Here is a 22,490-nt window from a genome sequence, read left to right on the forward strand (position 1 = left end):
GGCTTTAAACAAGAGGATAATGAATCCCTTTACAATGCCTGGGAGAGGTATAGAGGTATGCTAAGAAAATGCCCCTCTGAAATGTTTTCAGAGTGGGTACAGTTAGACATCTTCTACTATGGGCTTACAGAAAAAGCTCAGATGTCTTTAGACCACTCAGCTGGTGGATCTATACACATGAGGAAGACAATTGAAGAGGCTCAAGAGCTTATAGACACTGTTGCTAGAAATCAATATTTGTACTCTAGCAATGAGTTCTCTCCAAAAGAGGAAATCATGACAGTAGTCACTGTTCCTAATCCTTAAGAACAGATGATTGAGCTTAATCAACAATTGCTCCTGATGACAGAACAGTTAGCAGAATTTAAAGAGATGCTCCATGAAACTAAAGTTGCTAACAAGAACATAGAACTGCAGTTGAATCAAGCAAAACAGCAAAGATCTAAACAGATAACAGAGGAATGTCAAGCAGTTCAACTGAGGAGTGGTAAGACACTGAATAACACTGCTCAAAAGAGCAAAAAGCCAAATAAGGAACAATTGATAGAGGACAACCAAACCACTGTTCAAAATCCCTCTGAGGACAGTAAGAGCCCAGAGAGGAATGCTATTGGCGTTCAAACGCCAGAAGAGGAAGGAAAGCTGGCGTTAAACGCCCATTCCTTACCCAGTTCTAGCGTTCAAACGCCAGAAAAGGGAGAGAAGTTGGCGTTTAACGCCCAATCTTCACCCATTCCTGGCGTTCAGACGCCAAGGGAAGATCAGACACCTGAGAGTGCTGACAGTAATCCATCTAAAAAGGCTTCTTCAACCACTTCTGTAAGGAATAAACCTGCAGCATCTAAGGTTGAAGAATATCAAGCCAAGATGCCTTATCCTCAGAAACTCCGCAAAGCGGAACAGGATAAGCAATTTGCCCGCTTTGCAGACTATTTAAGGACTCTTGAAATAAAGATTCCGTTTGCAGAGGCACTTGAGCAAATACCTTCTTATGCTAAGTTCATGAAAGAGATCCTAAGTCATAAGAAGGATTGGAGAGAAACTGAAAAAGTGTTTCTCACTGAAGAATGCAGTGCAGTCATTCTGAAAAGTTTACCAGAAAAGCTTCAAGATCCAGGAAGCTTTATGATACCATGCACATTAGAAGGTGCCTGCACCAAGACAGCCCTATGTGATCTTGGAGCAAGCATCAATCTAATACCTGCATCCACTATCAGAAAGCTTGGGTTGACTGGAGAAGTCAAACCAACCCGGATATGCCTCCAACTTGCTGATGGCTCCATTAAACACCCATCAGGCATAATAGAGGATATGATTGTTAAGGTTGGGCCATTTGCCTTTCCAACTGATTTTGTGGTGCTGGAAATGGAAGAGCACAAAAGTGCAACTCTCATTCTAGGAAGACCTTTCCTAGCAACTGGACGAACTCTCATTGATGTACACAAAGGGGAAGTAACCCTGAGAGTTAATGAGGATGAGTTCAAGTTGAATGCTGTAAAAGTTATGCAGCATCCAGACACACCAAATGACTGCATGGGCACTGACATTATTGACTCTCTGGTAGAAGAGATCAATATGACTGAAAGCCTAGAATCAGAGCTTGAAGACATCTTCAAGGATGTTCAACCTGATCAAGAAGAACCACAGGAAACAAAGGAATTTTCGAAAATTCCTCAGGAGGAGGATAAACCTCCCAAACCTGAACTCAAACCACTACCACCATCCCTGAAGTATGCTTTTCTGGGAGAGGGTGACACTTTTCCAGTGATTATAAGCTCTGCTTTAAATCCACAGGAAGAGGAAGCACTGATTCAAGTGCTAAGGACACACAAGACAGCTCTTGGGTGGTCCATAAGTGATCTTAAGGGCATTAGCCCAGCCAGATGCATGCACAAGATCCTGTTGGAGGATAATGCCAAACCAGTGGTCCAACCACAGAGGAGGCTAAATCCTGCCATGAAGGAGGTGGTGCAGAAAGAGGTCACTAAATTACTAGAGGCTGGAATTATTTATCCTATTTCTGATAGCCCCTGGGTGAGCCCTGTACAAGTTGTCCCCAAGAAGGGAGGCATGACAGTGGTTCATAATGAAAAAAATGAACTGGTTCCTACAAGAACAGTCACAGGGTGGCGTATGTGTATTGACTACAGAAGGCTCAATACAGCCACCAGAAAGGATCATTTTCCTTTACCATTCATAGACCAAATGCTAGAAAGACTAGCTGGTCATGATTATTACTGCTTTTTGGATGGCTATTCAGGTTACAACCAAATTGCAGTAGATCCTCAGGACCAAGAGAAAACAGCATTTACTTGCCCTTCTGGCGTGTTTGCCTACAGGAGGATGCCTTTTGGTCTGTGTAATGCTCCTGCAACTTTTCAGAGATGTATGTTATCCATCTTCTCTGATATGGTGGAGAAATTTTTGGAAGTCTTCATGGATGACTTCTTAGTATATGGAGACTCATTCAGCTCCTGTCTTAACCACCTATCACTTGTCCTGAAAAGGTGCCAAGAGACTAACCTGGTTTTAAACTGGGAGAAATGTCACTTTATGGTGACTGAAGGAATTGTCCTTGGGCACAAAATTTCAAGCAGGGGAATAGAGGTGGATAAGGCAAAGGTAGAGGTAATTGAAAAGTTACCACCACCTGCCAATGTTAAGGCAATCAGAAGCTTTCTGGGGCATGCAGGATTTTACAGAAGGTTCATAAAGGATTTTTCGAAAATCACAAAACCTTTGAGTAACCTGCTAGCTGCTGACACACCATTTATGTTTGACACACAGTGTCAGCAGGCGTTTGAGACCCTGAAAGCTAAGCTGGTCACAGCACCAGTCATCTCTGCACTAGATTGGACATTGCCATTTGAATTAATGTGTGATGCCAGTGACCATGCCATTGGTGCAGTGTTGGGACAGAGGCATAACAAGCTTCTGCACGTCATTTATTATGCCAGCCGTGTTCTAAATGACGCACAGAAGAATTACACAACCACAGAAAAAGAGTTACTTGCAGTGGTTTATGCCATTGACAAGTTTAGATCCTATCTAGTGGGATCCAAAGTGATTGTGTACACTGACCATGCTGCTCTTAAATACTTACTCACAAAGCAGGATTCAAAACCCAGGCTAATAAGATGGGTGTTGCTTCTGCAAGAGTTTGATATAGAAATAAGAGACAGAAAAGGGACAGAGAACCAGGTAGCTGATCATCTGTCCCGAATAGAACCAGTAGCTGGGGCGTCCCTCCCTTCTACTGAGATCTCTGAGACTTTCCCAGATGAGCAACTCTTTGCCATTCAGGAAGCTCCATGGTTTGCAGATATTGCAAACTATAAGGCTGTGAGGTTCATACCCCAGGAGTACAGCAGAGTGCAAAGAAAGAAATTAATTTCAGATGCCAAGTACTACCTATGGGATGAGCCATATCTCTTTAAGAGATGTGCAGACGGAATGATCCGTAGATGTGTACCCAGAGAAGAAGCACAAAGGATCTTATGGCATTGCCATGGATCACAGTATGGAGGACATTTTGGAAGTGAGCGAACAGCCACTAAAGTCCTTTAATGTGGCTTCTACTGGCCTACTCTCTATAAAGATTCCCGAGAGTTTGTGCGTAACTGTGACAGTTGCCAAAGAGCTGGTAACTTGCCTCACGGATATGCCATGCCTCAACAAGGGATATTAGAGATAGAATTGTTTGATGTATGGGGAATTGACTTCATGGGTCCATTCCCACCATCATACTCAAACACTTACATTCTGGTGGCAGTGGACTATGTATCTAAGTGGGTAGAAGCAATTGCTACACCCACTAATGATACCAAGACCGTGCTAAAATTCCTCCAGAAACACATCTTCAGCAGGTTTGGGGTTCCCAGAGTACTAATCAGTGACGGGGGCACTCATTTCTGCAATAGACAGCTGTACTCTGCTATGGTCAGATATGGAATTAGCCACAAGGTGGCAACTCCTTATCATCCACAGACAAATGGGCAAGCTGAGGTCTCAAACAGAGAATTAAAAAGAATCCTAGAACGGACTGTGATAGCCCGAAGAAAGGATTGGGCAAAGAGTTTGGATGATGCTCTGTGGGCATATAGAACAGCATTCAAGACTCCTATAGGAACCTCTCCATACCAACTAGTGTATGGGAAGGCCTGTTATCTGCCCGTGGAACTGGAACATAAAGCCTACTGGGCAACCAGATTCCTAAACATGGATGCTCAGTTAGCTGGTGAAAAAAGATTGCTCCAGCTGAATGAGCTAGAAGAGTTCAGACTCAATGCCTTTGAAAATGGAAAAATTTATAAGGAAAAGGCAAAGAAATGGCAAGACAAGAAGTTGTCAACCAGAGTCTTTGAGCCAGGACAAAAAGTTCTGCTCTTCAACTCTAGGCTCAAATTGTTTCCAGGAAAACTTAAATCCCGGTGGAGGGGTCCGTATGTGATTACAGGAGTGTCACCATATGGATATGTTGAGCTTCAGGATATTGATTCTGACAAAAAGTTCATTGTTAATGGACAAAGAATCAAGCATTATCTTGAAGGCAATTTTGAGCAGGAATGCTCAAAACTGAGACTTGAGTGATTCTCAGTAAAGGTCCAGCTAAAGACAGTAAAGAAGCGCTTGCTGGGAGGCAACCCAGTCATTAGTAGGTCATATGTTTTGTTTTTACAGAGGCAAGTATCAAAAATAAAGGAATTCACAGAGTTACAGAAGGATTCAGCGCAAAAAGCAGAGAAAAAGAGCTTACTGGCGAAAAAACGCCAGTAAGGGGCATTTTGGGCGTTAAACGCTAGAATGGGCACCATTCTGGGCGTTTAACGCCAGTAAAGGTGCCATTTTGGGCGTTAAACGCCAGAATGGGCACCATTCTGGGCGTTTAACGCCAGGTGTGCAACATCCTGGGCGTTTAGAAAAACGCCCAGTGACAAAGGGGATTCTGGCGTTTAACGCCAGCCAGGGCACCTGGCTGGGCGTTAAACGCCCAAAAGGGGCACCAAATGGGCGTTAAACGCCAGAATGGGTGCCATTCTGGGCGTTTAACGCCAGAAAGGTGGGGGACCAAGATTTTGTTTTCCAATCAAATTTTTTTCAAACTTTCCTTTTCTTACCCATACTTTTCTACATAAACCCATCTCAACCTTTCATCATTCACTTTAAAATCCTCACAAATCAAAATCATTCTTCAAATCACCCTCAAATCAATCCCAAATCTTATTCAAAAACTCACCCTTTTCTCAAATTCTCTCCATATCTTCTCAAATCTCTTTTCAATTTTTTCGAAATCTCCTTCCCCCCCTTATAAAAACACGTTCGGCCTCACCATTCCCCCACACCATTTGAATTTGCTCTTCTCCTCTCTCTCTTCTTTCCTTTCTTTTGCTTGAGGACAAGCAAACCTCTAAGTTTGGTGTGCTTTTCCGTGATCACTAAGCCAAGATTCATCAAGGTCATGGCTCCTAAGGGAAAACAAACCAATTTAATAGGAAAGAAAGAGAATAATCCAAAGAACCTTTGGAATCAAGAGAAGTTCTTAACAAAAGAACATGAAGACCATTATCACAAAATAATGGGTCTGAGGTCAGTGATCCCGGAAGTTAAATTTGATCTGAAAGAAGATGAATATCCGGGGATCCAAGAGCAAATTCGAAACAGAGGATGGGAAGTTCTAACCAATCCTGAGATAAAGGTTGGAAGGAATATGGTTCAGGAATTCTACTCAAATCTGTGGCTAACAGATAAGCAGAGAATGACTGGAACTGCTTATCATACCTACAGAACCATGGTCAGAGGGAAAGTTATGTACTTTCATCTGGACAAAATAAGAGAAATCTTCAAATTGCCTCAACTGCAAGATGATCCTGAATCCTTTAATAGGAGAATGGTGAGAGCAGATAAAGGGTTGGATCAAGTTCTAGAGGACATATGCCTCCCTGGAACTAAGTGGATAACCAATTCAAAGGGTGTCCCAAACCAACTCAAGAGGGGAGACCTCAAACCAATTGCAAGAGGTTGGCTAGACTTCATTGGGCGTTCCATACTGCCCACTAGCAACCGTTCTGAGGTCACCATCAAGAGGGCAGTGATGATTCATTGCATTATGCTTGGAAAAGAAGTGGAGGTTCATCATGTGATTGCTTGTGAGATCTACACAATTGCAAATAAGAATTCCACTGAAACCAAATTGGCTTACCCAAGCTTGATCTCCTTGCTCTGTAAAGAGGCTGGGGTAAAGATGGGAGTAGATGAGTTCATACCCATTGAACATCCAATCACCAAGAAGTCAATGGAAGGACAAATGCAAGACAACTCTATCAAAAGGAGGGCGCAGGAGTTCCTCCCTGAGTTCCCTGAAATTGGCTACTAGGCCAGCCTAGAAGCATCTATCAACAAGTTGCAAGAGACTATGGAGCAACTTAAGGAAGAACAGCAGAATCAGAACTGCATGCTTTGCAAATTGCTGAAGGAACAAGAGAAGCAGGGGCGTGAACTCCAAGAGTGGAAACGCCAAAAGCTCTCCTCTCAAGCTGAGGGAGCATCCACTTCTCAAAATCAAGGTTGTTGAGTCCTAACTCTGTGAAAACCTCTATCATTAGGAGCCTGGTTTAAATTTTTGTTTTCTATTTTTTTCTATTTTTAGTTTCATTTTATATCTATTTTTGAGTCTTATTCTTAATTCATAATTAATAAAATTTAAAGTTTATGCCTTAAAGCTATGAATGTCCTATGAATCCATCACCTTTCTTAAATGAAAAATGCTTTAATCACAAAAGAACAAGAAGTACAGGATTTCGAATTTATCCTTGAAACTAGTTGAATTAGTTTGATGTGGTGACAATAAATTTTGTCTTTCCGAATGAATGCTTGAACAGTGCATATGTCTTTTGAACTTGTTGTTTTGAGAATGTTAAATTTATTGGCTCTTGAAAGAATGAGGAAAAAGGGGAACTGTTATTGAGGATCTGAAAAATCATCAAATTGATTCTTGAAGCAAGAAAAAGCAGTGAATACAAAAAAAAATTTTCGAAAAAAAAAGAAGAAAAAGAAAAGGAAAGAAAAAGAAAGAAATAAAGTTGTGAACCAAGGCAAAAAGAGTGTGCTTAAGAACCCTGGACACCTCTAATTGGGGACTCTAGCAAAGCTGAGTCACAATCTGAAAAGGTTCACCCAATTATGTGTCTGTGGCATGTATGTATCCAGTGGTAATACTGGAAGACAGAGTGCTTTGGGCCACAGCCAAGACTCATACACTAGCTATGTTCAAGAATCATGATATTTAACTAGGAGAATCAGTAACACTATCTGAGTTCTGAGTTCCTAAAGATGCCAATCATTCTGAACTTCAAAGGATAAAGTGAGATGCCAAAACTGTTCGGAAGCAAAAAGCTACTGGTCCCGCTCATCTAATTGGAACTATGTTTCTTTGATATTTTGGAGTCTATAGTATATTCTCTTCTTTTTGTTTTATTTTGATTTTCAGTTTCTTGGGGACAAGCAACAAATTAAGTTTGGTGTTGTGATGAGCGGATAATTTATACGCTTTTTGGCATTGTTTTTAGTATGTTTTTAGTATGATTTAGTTAGTTTTTAGTATATTTTTATTAGTTTTTAGTTAAAATTCACTTTTCTGGACTTTACTATGGGTTTGTGTGTTTTTCTGTGATTTCAGGTATTTTCTGACTGAAATTGAGGGATCTGAGCAAAAATCTGATTTAGAGGCTGAAAAGGACTGCAGATGCTGTTGGATTCTGACCTCCCTGCACTCGAAGTGGATTTTCTGGAGCTACAGAAGCCCAATTGGCGCGCTCTCAACGGCATTGGAAAGTAGACATCCTGGGCTTTCCAGCAATGTATAATAGTCCATACTTTGCCCGAGATTTGATGGCCCAAACCGGCGTTACAAATCAGTCTCAGAATTTCCAGCGTTTAACGCTGGAACTGGCATAAAAATTGGAGTTAAACGCCCAAACTGGCATGAAAGCTGGCGTTTAACTCCAGAAAAGGTCTCTACACATGAAAGCTTCAATGCTCAGCCCAAGCACACACCAAGTGGGCCCGGAAGTGGATTTTTCTGTCATTTACTCATTTCTGTAAACCTTAGGTTACTAGTTCACTATTAATAGGATCTTTTGACATTGTATCTGTACCGAATGACACTTTACACGTTTCTTTGTGTACCTTCCACAGCATGAGTCTCTAAACCCCATGGTTGGGGGTGAGGAGCTCTGCTGTGTCTTGATGGATTAATGCAATTACTACTGTTTCTTATTCAATCATGCTTGCTTCCGTTCTAAGATATCACTTGTTCTTAACTCGGATGAATGTGATGATCCGTGACACTCATCATATTCTCAACTATGAACGCGTGCCTGACAACCACCTCCGTTCTACCTTAGATTGAGTAGATATCTCTTGGATTCTTTAACCGGAATCTTCGTGGTATAAGCTAGAACTGATGGCGGCATTCAAGAGAATCCGAAAGGTCTAAACCTTGTCTGTGGTATTCTGAGTAGGATTCAATGATTTAATGACTGTGACGAGCTTCAAACTCCTGAAGGCGGAGCGTTAGTGACAGACGCAAAAGAATCACTGGATTCTACTCCGGCCTGATTGAGAACCGACAGATGGATAGCCGTACCGTGACAGGGTGCGTTGAACATTTCCAATGAGAGGATGGGAGGTAGCCACTGACAACGGTGAAACCCTACATACAGCTTGCCATGGAAGGAGCCTTGCGTGTTTGAAGAAGAAGAAAGTAAGAAAGCAGAGATTCAGAAGACAGAGCATCTCCAAAACCTCAACCTGTTCGCCATTACTGCAAAACAAGTACTTATTTCATGTTCTTTTGCTTTTCACAATCAATCCTGATAATTTCTGATATCCTGACTAAGATTTACAAGATAACCATAGCTTGCTTCAAGCCGACAATCTCCGTGGGATCGACCCTTACTCACGTAAGGTATTACTTGGACGACCCAGTGCACTTGCTGGTTAGTTGTGCGGGATTGCAAAAGTGTGTTTGCAATTTCGTGCACCAATGGGTGAAGAAGAAGAGAGAGGGTGGTGGGGTAGGTGGGGATCCTGTGGGGTCCACAGATCCTGAGGTGTCAAGGAAAATTTAACCCTGCACCAAGTGGCGTGCAAAAATTGCACTTCATGCCAATTCTGGCGTTAAACGCCGGGCTGGTGCGCATTTCTGGCGTTTAACGCCTGCTTCTTGCCCTTTTCTGGTGTTTAATGCCAGTCTGGTGCCCCTTTCTGGCGTTAAACGCCCAGAATGGTGCCAGACTGGGCGTTAAACGCCCAACTGCTACCCTTACTGGTGTTTAAACGCCAGCAAGTTCTCCTCCAGGGTGTGCTGTTTTTCTTTCTGTTTTTCATTCAGTTTTTGCTTTTTCAATTGATTTTGTGACTTCTCATGATCATCAACCTACAGAAAACATAGAATAACAAAGAAAAATAGATAAAATATAACATTGGGTTGCCTCCCAACAAGCGCTTCTTTAATGTAAGTAGCTTGACAGAGGGCTCTCATGGAGCCTCACAGATAGTCAGAGCAATGTTGGAACCTCCCAACACCAAACTTAGAGTTTGAATGTGGGGGTTCAACACCAAACTTAGAGTTTGGTTGTGGCCTCCCAACACCAAACTTAGAGTTTGACTGTGGGGGCTCTGTTTGACTCTGATTTGAGAGAAGCTCTTCATGCTTCCTCTCCATAGTGACAGAGGGATATCCTTGAGCCTTAAACACAAAGGATTCTTCATTCACTTGAATGATCAGTTCACCTCTATCAACATCAATCACAGCCTTTGCTGTGGCTAGAAAGGGTCTGCTAAGGATGATGGATTCATCCATGCACTTTCTAGTCTCTAGGACTATGAAATCAGCAGGGATGTAATGGTCTTTAACCTTTACTAGAACATCCTCTACAAGTCCATAAGCTTGTTTCTTTGAATTGTCTGCCATCTCTAGTGAAATTCTTGCAGCTTGTACCTCAAAGATCCCTAGCTTCTCCATTACAGAGAGAGGCATGAGATTTACACTTGACCCTAAGTCACACAGAGCCTTTTTGAAGGTCATGGTGCCTATGGTACAAGGTATTGAAAACTTCCCAGGATCTTGTCTCTTTTGAGGTAATTTCTGCCTAGACAAGTCATCCAGTTCTTTGGTGTGCAAAGGGGGTTCATCCTCCCAAGTCTCATTACCAAATAACTTGTCATTTAGCTTCATGATTGCTCCAAGGTACTTGGCAACTTGCTCCTCAGTGACATACTGACAAACCCCAATTTGACAGTTTATCTTGTATTGAATTTAGGGGATTTTATCACCTTTTACCCACATTTATTCAATGAAATAGCATGGTTTTGTATATTCTCCTTTAATTGTGCTTAAGAGTGAAAACATGCTTTTTAGGTCTTAAAATAGCTAAATCTAATTCTCCTTGATTCCATTAGATGCCTTGATATGTTTGTTAAGTGATTTAAGGTTTAGGAGGCAAAGATTGGATCAAGGGAATGAAGAAAGAAGCATGAAAAGTTGGAGAACTCATGAAGAAATGAAAGAACCGGAAAGCTGTCAAGCCGACCTCTTCGCACTTAAATGACCATAACTTGAGCTACAGAGGTCTAAATGATGCGGTTCCAGTTGGGTTAGAAAGCTAACATCCGGGGCTTCGAAACGATATAAGATTTGCCATAGTTGCATCGCGCATAGGGGCGCGCACGCGCACGGTACGCGGACGCGCCGATGGTGGCACATGACCCACTTAATGCAACACGTGGCCAGCGATTTTAGAAGCCTTGTGGGCCCAATCCAACTCATTTCTGATGCTATTTAACCCAAGGAGTGAAGAGGGAAACACATGTTAGTTACCATTAGTTTAGTTTAGTAGTTAGAGTTAGTTTCTAGAGAGAGAAGCTCTCACTTCTCTCTAGAATTAGGATTAGGATTAGGTTTAGTTCTTAGATTTAGATTTAGATTCATCTTCTTCTACTTCTATCTTCTCAATTCCTTGTTGTTACATTCATTCTTCTTCCATTCTTTTATTGCAATTTCCTTTATGTTGTTCTTATATTTTGTTGTAGATCTAGTATTGTTTCTTCTACTTTCTTCCAATTCAATAAAAGGTAATTCATAATAAATGTGTTTCTTTTGATTGTTGTTGTTAATTTCTTTCAATAAATGTTGTTAGATTCTATTCTTGTTGTCAATTTGCTTTGCTTTTCTTTTGTGCCTTCCAAGTGTTTGATGAAATGCTTGGTTGGATTTTAGTGTAGGTTTTGTTCCTCTTGGCCTAGGTAGAGTAATTAGTGACTCTTGAGTTATCTAATTCCTTTGTTGATTGATAATTAGAAGTTGCTAATTGATTTGAATGCCTCTAAAGCTAGTCTTTCCTTTAGGAGTTGATTAGGACTTGAGGAATCAAATTGATTCATCCACTTGACTTTCCTCCATGGTTAGAGGTTAACTAAGTGGGAGCAATGGACAATTTGTTATCACAATTGAAGAGGATAACTAGGATAGGACTTCTAATTCTCATATCTTGCCAAGAGCTTTGTTAGTTGTTAGTTTATTTTCTTGCCATTTATATTTCTTGTCCAAAATCTTAAAAACCCCAATCATAACTCACAACCAATAACAAGACACTTTATTGTAAATCCTAGGGAGAACGACCTGAGGTTTGAATACTTCGGTTTATAAATTTTAGGGGTTTGTACTAGTGACAAACAACTTTTTGTATGAAAGGATTATTGTTTGGTTTAGAAACTATACTTTACAACGAGATTTTATTTGTGAAATTCTAAACCGTCAAAAATCCATTCGTCAAAATGGCGCCGTTGCCGGGGATTTGCAATGGTGTTGTGTTATTGGTTATTGTACATATGTGAATATTGTGAATATGTTTGTCTTTTGCTTGTTTGTTAGTTTTTGTTAGGTTTAGGACTTCGTTGCTTATCTTTGTTAATTTTTGTTTTCTTTGCTATTATGAATTCTCATCCTCACTTTGGCTATGAGTTTGGCTCAAATTATGTTGTAAGAAATGGGAACTACAATGGTAATATGCATCAAGGATTTGGGCACAACCAAAGATGGGAAGAGCCTCAAGGGATTGATCAACCTTCTTGGCAACAACCTCTAACTCCTTATGGGTATAACTCTTATCCTAATGCATATCAATCTAATGGATGTGGTAACCCTTATTGTGATTGTCAACAATCACTACCACATGCCTATGAACTACCCACTCAACATGATTTTGAACCACCTTGCTCACAAGCCCCATATCACCAAAACCCTCCATATGACCCCAATCCTTATCCACCATACCCACCACCTTATGAGCCATATGAACCATACATGGAACCACCACCATTCCAACACAATTACTCTCAAGAACCACCTCAATGCACACCATCTCCATACCCTTACCAACAAGAACCACCTTCCTACTATGAACCCTCTCTCCAAAATAATGAACCCTCTTATCCACCCCAAGTCCCAATAGATGACTCTCTCACATTGCTACTTCAAGGACAAGCGGATATGCAAAGGAACACCCTAGAGTTTGTGACTAACTTGACCAAGGTAATGTCTACCTTAGCCTACAAATTTTTGAACACTCAAGGTGCTTCCGTGGCCACATGTGAAGAATCTATTGAAGATCATAGCATGAAGGAGAGATTGGAAAACCCGGTGGAAAATGAGGGAGGCTATTTTGTATTAGAGCAATTGGAGGAGCCTATGGTTATTGAAGAAAAGGAAGAAGTGGTTGAAGATTTAGGAGACGTTGAGAGTCCATGGGAATGTAGCATCATGGAAAACTCTTCCAAGAAGCTTGACATTGATGTTGAGGAGGGTGCGCAACCTCCAAAGCACATCATGGTTGAAGACTTTGAAGAGGTTGATCAAGAGATGGATTCAATTATTGATGAGTTCCTATCCACAATTGAATCCTCTCCCATTGAGCTTGACATAGAGGGTAAGGAAGAAGATACCTCACCTCCCATACCCTTGGTAAGCCACGAAGAAAATATTAAATTGGAAGGAAGCTACCAAGAGGAAGAGGTTGAGGTTGATATAAGTTGTCAAGAGGTGGAAGTTACAAGGGAAGAGCACAAGAGCGTAGACATCGCAATGGCTAAGTGTGGGGAGGTCCCCCTTCCCAAGCCACCATCACCTAACATAACATTCAAGTGGGTAAAATTTCTATCCCTAAGCTTCACTTTCTCACTTGAATATGGGTTGATTGAAAATGATGGTCAACTTAGAGCTCTTTGTGGAGTTAAGAGTAAGAGGGAGTGGTGTAATGGTTGGAAAAGAATGTTAGGCTCATTAAGGTTAAACCCTCAAGGCATAAATACTATGGTTGGAGGAATGCTAAATTGTATGGGTCTAGAAGGAGAATTTGGTGCATAAAGGAGAATTCTATATGCCTACCACCCAAGTTGAATCATGATGATCAACTAGAAGATGGGTGTGAAAATAAGATATGGGATCCCGGATCACAACATGAAGACCAATTTTGGGAGCTCATATCTTGGGGAGAACCTCACCCAAGTTTGGTGAAGATGGTTGGAAATTCTGTCAACCAATTGAGAAGCAAAGATCCTTGGAGATTCAAGGATGAGTACAAACATAAGCCACCATGACAATAAGCTCCTCAAAATGTCCAACTTAAGGACTTAAACTAAAAGTGCTAGGTGGGAGACACCCCACCATGGTAAACTCTTTCCATCCTCTTTTAGTTTTGTTTAATAAGTGATTTGAGTTGCCATTGTAGGTAGATTTTCATTTCATATTGATTTGTTAGTAAAGATTGGTTGTTAGTATGTTGTATTCATTAGTAGTAGATGAATAAATTCTAAAATCAAATTGCATTTTTGTGAATTGTTTGATATTTGATTGAATAAAGAAGAGTTTTGGACATTATAGGGAGCTCTTGGGCATTTTTTTCTGCTTTTTGGGCAAAAAAAAAAAAAGGCCATCGGCGCGCTAGCACACTGTGCGCGCGCGCGCACATTGCACTTCTGCAACTTCTGGTACAAAAACCAGAGAGTTGTGTGCGCGTTGTGCCAGCATTGTGCTGGGAGCACAAGCTCATCCACGCGTAAGCGCGCTGTGCGCGCGCGCGCGGATCGTCCCTGCTGCATCCACGCGTGAGCGCGCTGTGCGCGCGCGCGCGGATTGTCCCAACCTCATCCACGTATAAGCGCGCTGTGCGCGCACGCGCGGATTTGCTCCCTGCTTTTCCCCTTCCTCCTTTCTCCTTATTTCCTCTTCTCTTCTTCTTTCTTTCTCATTTTTTTTCTTCTTCCTCTCTTGAAAGATTTTTTTTCTTTTCTCTTTTAATATAAAAAAAAAGAAAAATTTTTTTTTAATAATAAAAAATATATAATAAATAAATAAATAAATAAATAAAATACTAAAAAAAAAATTAAAAATATAAAAAATTTTTTTTTCTCCTCTTCCATTTTCTTTTGTCTATTACATTTGCATACTTTTATTCTTTGCATTTTAATTTTGTTTCTATAATTTGTTCTCATTTTATTTTCTAAATTTCTCATTTTAATAATGGTGTTGAATTCTCTCACTCAATTGTTGAGAATTTCTTGCATTTGTTTTGGTGCTTCATGACTTGTTACATTAATTGTAATATTTGTCAACATACAAGATTAGTGCTTTAGTCCATCCTAATTCATTATCCTTTGTTTTTTTTTTTGTGTACTTCTTCATCATTGAGTTAGGATGAGACCGAATGCTCTCATGCTTACCACTATTCTTGTTTATGTCAATCCTTATTTGATCTTGATGCTCCATATACTCTCCATGCTTTAACTTTACTTTTGCATCAAGTATTAGTTGATATGCCCTTTGCTTAAATTGTTTTCTTACTCACATGTTGTAGCTACCATGTAGTAGAGAACCATACTCTTCAAGAAGGCTCTGTGTGACTTAGGGTCAAGTATAAACCTCATGCCTCTCTCTGTAATGGAGAAGCTAGGGATCTTTGAGGTACAAGCTGCAAGAATCTCACTAGAGATGGCAGACAACTCAAGAAAACAAGCTTATGGACTTGTAGAGGATGTTCTGGTAAAAGTTGAAGACCATTACATCCCTACTGATTTCATAGTCCTAGAGACTGGGAAATGCATGGATGAATCTATCATCCTTGGCAGACCCTTCCTAGCCACAGCAAAGGCTGTGATTGATGTTGATGGAGGTGAACTGATCATTCAAGTGAATGAAGAATCCTTTGTGTTTAAGGCTCAAGGATACCCCTCTGTCACCATGGAGAGGAAGCATGAAGAGCTTCTCTCAAATCAGAGTCAAACAGAGCCCCCACAGTCCAACTCTAAGTTTGGTGTTGGGAGGCCACAACCAAACTCTAAGTTTCGTGTTGAACCCCCACATTCAAACTCTAAGTTTGGTGTTGGGAGGTTCCAACATTGCTCTGAGTATCTGTGAGGCTCCATGAGAGCCCTCTGTCAAGCTACTGACATTAAAGAAGCGCTTGTTGGGAGGCAACCCAATGTTATATTTTATCTATTTTCTTTTGTTATTTTATGTTTTTTGTAGGTTGATGATCATAAGAAGTCACAAAAACAATTGAAAAAGCAAAAACAAAATGAAAAACAGGAAGAAAAACAGCACACCCTGGAGGAAGAACCTACTGGCGTTTAAACGCCAGTAAGGCTAGCAGATGGGCGTTTAACGCCCAGTCTGGCACCATTTTGGGCGTTTAACGCCAGAAAGGGGCACCAGACTGGCGTTAAACGCCAGGAAAGGGCAAGAACCTGGCGTTAAACGCCAGAAATGGGCACCAGCCCGGCGTTTAACACCAGAATTGGCTAAAAACGCAATTTTGCATGCCATTTGGTGCAGGGATGACTTTTCCTTGACACCTCAGGATCTGTGGACCCCACAGGATCCCCACCAACCCCACCACTCTCTCTTCTTCTTCACCCATTCACCAATCACCTCAATACCTCTTCCCCAAAAAAACCCTTCACCTATCAAATCCCATCTTTCTCTTCACCACTCACATCCATCCTTCATAAAACCCCACCTACCTCACCCTTCAAATTCAAACCACTTTCCCTCCCAAACCCACCCATACATGACCGAACCATGAGCCCCCCTCTCCTATATAAACCCTTCTTCACTCCTTCATTTTCACACAACCTAAACACCACTTCTCACCCTCTTTGGCCGAACACAAAGCCATTCCCTTCTTCCTCATTTCTTCTTCTTCTACTCTCTTCTTTCTTCTTTTGCTCGAGGAGGAGCAAACCTTTTAAGTTTGGTGTGGTAAAAGCATTGCTTTTTGTTTTTCCATAACCATTTATGACATCCAAGGCCGGAGAAACCTCTAGAAAGAGGAAAGGGAAGGCAAAAGCTTCCACCTCCGAGTCATGGGAGATGGAGAGATTCATCTCAAGGGTGCATCAAGACCACTTCTATGAAGTTGTGGCCTTGAAGAAGGTGATCCCCGAGGTCCCTTTTTCACTCAAAAAGAGTGAATATCCGGAGATCCGACATGAGATCCGAAGAAGAGGTTGGGAAGTTCTCACCAACCCCATTCAACAAGTCGGAATCTTAATGGTTCAAGAGTTCTATGCCAATGCATGGATCACCAAGAACCATGATCAAAGTGTGAACCCGGATCCAAAGAATTGGCTTACTATGGTTCGGGGGAAATACTTAGATTTTAGTCCGGAAAATGTGAGGTTGGCATTCAACTTGCCCATGATGCAAGGAGATGAACATCCTTACACAAGAAGGGTCAACTTTGATCAAAGGTTGGACCAAGTCCTCACTGACATTTGTGAAGAGGGCGCCCAATGGAAGAGAGATTCAAGAGGGAAGCCGGTTCAATTGAGAAGGCATGACCTCAAGCCCGTGGCTAGAGGATGGTTGGAGTTTATCCAACGCTCAATCATTCCCACTAGCAACCGGTCTGAAGTTACTCTAGACCGGGCCATCATGATCCATAGCATCATGATTGGAGAAGAAGTAGAAGTTCATGAGGTTATAGCCCAATAACTCTATAAGGTGGCGGACAAGTCCTCTACCTTGGCAAGGTTAGCCTTTCCCCATCTCATTTGTCACCTCTGTTATTCAGTTGGAGTTGACATAGAGGGAGACATTCCCATTGATGAGGACAAGCCCATCACTAAGAAAAGGATGGAGCAAACAAGAGACCCCTCTCATCATGAGATCCCTGAGATGCCTCAAGGGATGCACTTTCCTCCACAAGACTATTGGGAGCAAATTAACACCTCCCTAGGAGAGTTGAGTTCCAACATGGGACAACTAAGAGTGGAGCACCAAGAACACTCCATTCTCTTCCATGAAATTAGAGAAGATCAAAGAATCATGAGAGAGGAGCAACAAAGACAAGGAAGAGACATTGAGGAGCTCAAACACTCCATAAGGCCTTCAAGAGGAAGAACAAGCCGCCATCACTAAGGTGGACCCGTTCTTTAATCTCCTTGTTCTTTATTTTCCTGTTTTTTCGAATTCTCATGCTTATGTTTATTCATGTTTGTGTCTTGTGATCATTAGTATCTTAGTGTCTATGCCTTAAAGTTATGAATGTCCTATGAATCCATCACCTTTCTTAAATAAACAAATGTTCTTAATTGAAAAAGAGAAGAATTGCACGAATTTTGAATTTTATAACAGTTTAATTATTTTGATGTGGTGGCAACACTTTTGTTTTCTGAATGTATGCTTAAACAGTGCATATGTCTTTTGAATTTGTGGTTCATGAATGTTGGCTCTTGAAAGAATGATGAAAAAGGAGACATGTTACTGAGGATCTGAAAAATCATAAAAATGGTTCTTGAAGCAAGAAAAAGCAGTGAATACAAAAAAAAAGAAGAACGAAAAAAAAGGGAAAAAAAAGAAAAAGAAAAAGAAAGAAATAAAGTTGTGATCCAAGGCAAAAAGAGTGTGCTTAAGAACCCTGGACACCTCTAATTGGGGACTCTAGCAAAGCTAAGTCACAATCTGAAAAGGTTCACCCAATTATGTGTCTGTGGCATGTATGTATCCGGTGGTAATACTGGAAGACAGAGTGCTTTGGGCCACGGCCAAGACTCAATAAGTAGCTGTGTTCAAGAATCATCATACTTAACTAGGAGAATCAATAACACTATCTGGATTCTGAGTTCCTAAAGAAGCCAATCATTCTGAATTTCAAAGGATAAAGTGAGATGCCAAAACTATTCAGAGGCAAAAAGCTAAAAGCCCCGCTCATCTAATTAATACTGATCTTCATAGATGTTTTTGGAGTTCATTGCATATTCTCTTCTTTTTATCTTATTTGATTTTCAGTTGCTTGAGGACAAGCAACAATTTAAGTTTGGTGTTGTGATGAGCGGATAATTTGTACGCTTTTTGGCATTGCTTTTAGTATGTTTTTAGTATGATCTAGTTAGTTTTTAGTATATTTTTATTAGTTTTTAGTTAAAATTCACTTTTCTGGACTTTACTATGAGTTTGTGTGTTTTTCTGTGATTTCAGGTATTTTCTGGCTGAAATTGAGGGACCTGAGCAAAAATCTGATTCAGAGACTGAAAAGGACTGCAGATGCTATTGGATTCTGACCTCCCTGCACTCGAAGTGGATTTTTTGGAGCTACAAAAGCCCAATTGGCGCGCTCTCAATGGCGTTGGAAAGTAGACATCCTGGGCTTTCCAGCAATATATGATAGTCCATACTTTGCCCAAGATTTGATGGCCCAAACCGGCGTTCAAATTTGCCTTCAAGAATTCCCAGCGTTAAACGCCGGAACTGGCACCTAAATGGGAGTTAAACGTCCAAACTGGCATAAAAGCTGGCGTTTAACTCCAAGAAGAGTCTCTACACGAAAATGCTTCAATGCTCAGCCCAAGCACACACCAAGTGGGCCCGGAAGTGGATTTTTATGTCATTTACTCATCTCTGTACACCCTAGGCTACTAGTTCTCTATAAGTAGGACCTTTTACTATTGTATTTTCATCTTCTGATCTTTGGAATCTTTTGATCTTTAGATCTTTTGATCACTTTGGGAGGCTGGCCATTCGGCCATGCCTAGACCTTGTTCTTATGTATTTTCAACGGTGGAGTTTCTACACACCATAGATTAAGGTGTGGAGCTCTGCTGTACCTCGAGTATTAATGCAATTACTATTGTTCTTCTATTCAATTCCGCTTGTTCTTATTCTAAGATATTCATTCGCACTCAAGAACTTGATGAATGTGATGATTATGTGACGCTCATCATCATTCTCACTTATGAACAAAGTGACTGACAACCACTCTTGTTCTACAAGCAAACGAGGCTCTAGTGTTTATCTCTTGGATTCCTAATAGACGATGCATGGTTGATCGCCTGACAACCGAGCGCTCGCCTGACAAACGAGCCAGCCATTCCGTGAGATCAGAGTCTTCGTGGTATAGGCAAGAACTGATGGCGGCATTCAAGAGAATCCGGAAGGTCTAACCTTGTCTGTGGTATTCTGAGTAGGATTCAATGATTGAATGACTGTGACGTGCTTCAAACTCCTGAAGGCGGGGCGTTAGTGACAGACGCAAAAGAATCACTGGATTCTATTCCGGCCTGATTGAGAACCGACAGATGGATAGCCGTGCCGTGACAGGGTGCGTTGAACATTTCCAATGAGAGGATGGGAGGTAGCCACTGACAACGGTGAAACCCTTGCATAAGCTTGCCATGGAAAGGAGTAAGAAGGATTGGATGAAGACAGTAGGAAAGCAGAGAGACGGAAGGGACCAAGCATCTTCATACGCTTATCTGAAATTCCTACCAATGAAATACATAAGTATCTCTATCTTTATCTTTAAGTTTTATTCATCATCTATACCCATTTGAGTCTGCCTGACTAAGATTTACAAGGTGACCATAGCTTGCTTCATACCAACAATCTCCGTGGGATCGACCCTTACTCGCGTAAGGTTTATTACTTGGACGACCCAGTGCACTTGCTGGTTAGTTGTGCGGAGTTGTGATAGAGAGTTGAGATTGCAATGAGCGTACCATGTTGATGGCGCCATTGATGATCACAATTTTGTGCACCATGTTTTTGGCGCCGTTGCCGGGGATTGTTTTGTGTATGGACAACTGACGGTTCATCTTGTTGCTTAGATTAGGTATTTTTTTTTCAAAGTTCTTAAGAATGAGTTCTAGAGTTTCATGATGATCTGTTGAAATCTGGCTGGCTGTGAAGCCATGTCTAATCTTATTGGACCGAGGTTTCAACTGATCATCACAAGAGCTTGTTGATTTCTATCAATCTTGCTATTGTAGCAATGATCTGCTAAGGCTTGGCTGGCCATTGGCCATGTCTAGTATTTTGGACCGAAGCTTTCTTTGGAAGCTTGGCTGGCTGTGAAGCCATGTCTAATTCCTGGACCGGAGTCTTAGACTAGCATTGCAATGATTCCTGGAATTCAAATTAAGAATTCCGAAACCTTTGTTTTCTATTTTCATATAATTTTCGAAAAAAGCACAAAAAAATTTATAAAAATCATAAAAACCAAAAAGATTTTATGTTTCTTGTTTGAATCTAGTGTCTAATTTTAAGTTTGGTGTCTTGCATGCATTGTTTAATTGATCTTGGTTCTATTTTCAAGTCAATAGTACAGGGAACTGAAGATTCAGAACATGCAACAGAGGAATTACACAGAAAAAGCTGGGCGTTCAAAACGCCCAGTGAAGAAGGACAGACTGGCGTTTAAACGCCAGCCAGGGTGCCTGGTTGGGCGTTTAACGCCCAAAAAGGTAGTGCATTGGGCGTTAAACGCCAGAATGTGCACCATTCTGGGCGTTTAACGCCAGGATGGCACAAGAGGGAGGATTTTGTTTTCAAATCAATTTTTTTTTCAAGTTTTCAAAGTTTTTCAAAATCAAATCTTTTTCAAATCATATCTTTTCAATCAAACCTTTTTCAAAATCAATTTCTTTCCTTTTTCAAAGATACTTACTATCAATTAATGATTTGATTCAACATTTTAAGTATGTTGCCTTTTCTGTTGAGAAAGGTTTAATGTTTGAATCATATCTTTTCTTGTTAGGCAAGTCATTAATTTTTAAAAATCAAATCTTTTTAAATTGTTTTCAAATCATATCTTTTCAATCATATCTTTTTAAAAGCATAATTTTTTTTTTCATATCTTTTTAATCACATCTTTTTCAAAACAGTTTTTAATCATATCTTTTTGATTTCTAATTTCAAAATCTTTTTCAAAAATTACTTGATTTCTTTCCCACTCTTGGTTTTCGAAAATCAATTAAAGTTTTTCAAAATGTTTTCAAAATCTTTTAACTTAACTTTCGAAAATTTCTTCCTCTCTTCTCACATCCTTCTATTTATGGAGTACCACTCCTTCTCAATGCACAATTCGAACTCTATCTGATTAAGTTCAAATTCTTCTACCTCTTCCTTCTATTTTTCTTTTTCTCTGACACCTCAAGGAATCTCTATACTGTGACATAGAGGATTCCATATTTTCTTGTTCTCTTCTCTTTCATATGTGCAGGAACAAAGACAAAGGCATTCTTGTTGAAGCTGACCCTGAACCTGAAAGGATCTTGAAGCGAAAGCTAAGAGAAGCTAAGGCACAATTCTCTGTAGAGGACCTAACAGAAATCTTCAAAGAAGAAGAAGACATGGCAGCCGAAAACAACAACAATGCAAACAATGCAAGGAAGGTGCTGGGTGACTTTACTGCACCTACTCCCGACTTCTATGGGAGAAGCATCTCTATCCCTGCCATTGGAGCAAACAACTTTGAGCTTAAGCCTCAATTAGTTTCTCTAATGCAACAGAATTGCAAGTTCCATGGACTTCCATTGGAAGATCCTCATCAGTTCTTAGCTGAATTCTTGCAAATCTGTGACACTGTCAAGACTAATGGGGTTGACCCTGAGGTCTACAGACTTATGCTATTCCCTTTTGCTGTAAGAGACAGAGCTAGGACATGGTTGGACTCTCAACCTAAAGAAAGCCTGGACTCATGGGAAAAGCTAGTCAATGCCTTCTTGGCAAAGTTCTTTCCACCTCAAAAATTGAGTAAGCTTAGAGTGGAAGTCCAAACCTTCAGACAGAAGGATGGAGAATCCCTCTGTGAAGCTTGGGAAAGATACAAACAATTGATCAGAAAATGTCCTTCTGACATGCTTTCTGAATGGAGCATCATAGGTATTTTCTATGATGGTCTCTCTGAACTATCCAAGATGTCTTTGGATAGCTCTGCTGGAGGATCTCTTCATCTGAAAAAGATGCCTACAGAAGCTCAAGAGATAATTGAAATGGTTGCAAATAACCAATTCATGTACACTTCTGAAAGGAATCCTGTGAACAATGGGACAAGTCAGAAGAAAGGAGTTCTTGAGATTGATACTCTGAATGCCATTCTGGCTCAGAACAAGATATTGACTCAACAAGTCAATTTGATTTCTCAAAGTCTGTCTGG

General features: G+C 40.7%; 1 non-coding gene across 1 annotated transcript; it reads right to left on the minus strand.

The window, feature by feature from the left end:
* Nucleotides 1–22,089: 22,089 nt before the first annotated feature.
* On the minus strand, nt 22,090–22,197 carry LOC130942789 (small nucleolar RNA R71). Its single transcript, XR_009071340.1, has one exon. It is a non-coding gene; the product is annotated as a small nucleolar RNA R71 (small nucleolar RNA).
* Nucleotides 22,198–22,490: the final 293 nt, after the last annotated feature.

This window comes from Arachis stenosperma, chromosome 7 (genome assembly GCF_014773155.1).
Source record: "Arachis stenosperma cultivar V10309 chromosome 7, arast.V10309.gnm1.PFL2, whole genome shotgun sequence".
Lineage (NCBI taxonomy): Eukaryota > Viridiplantae > Streptophyta > Magnoliopsida > Fabales > Fabaceae > Arachis > Arachis stenosperma.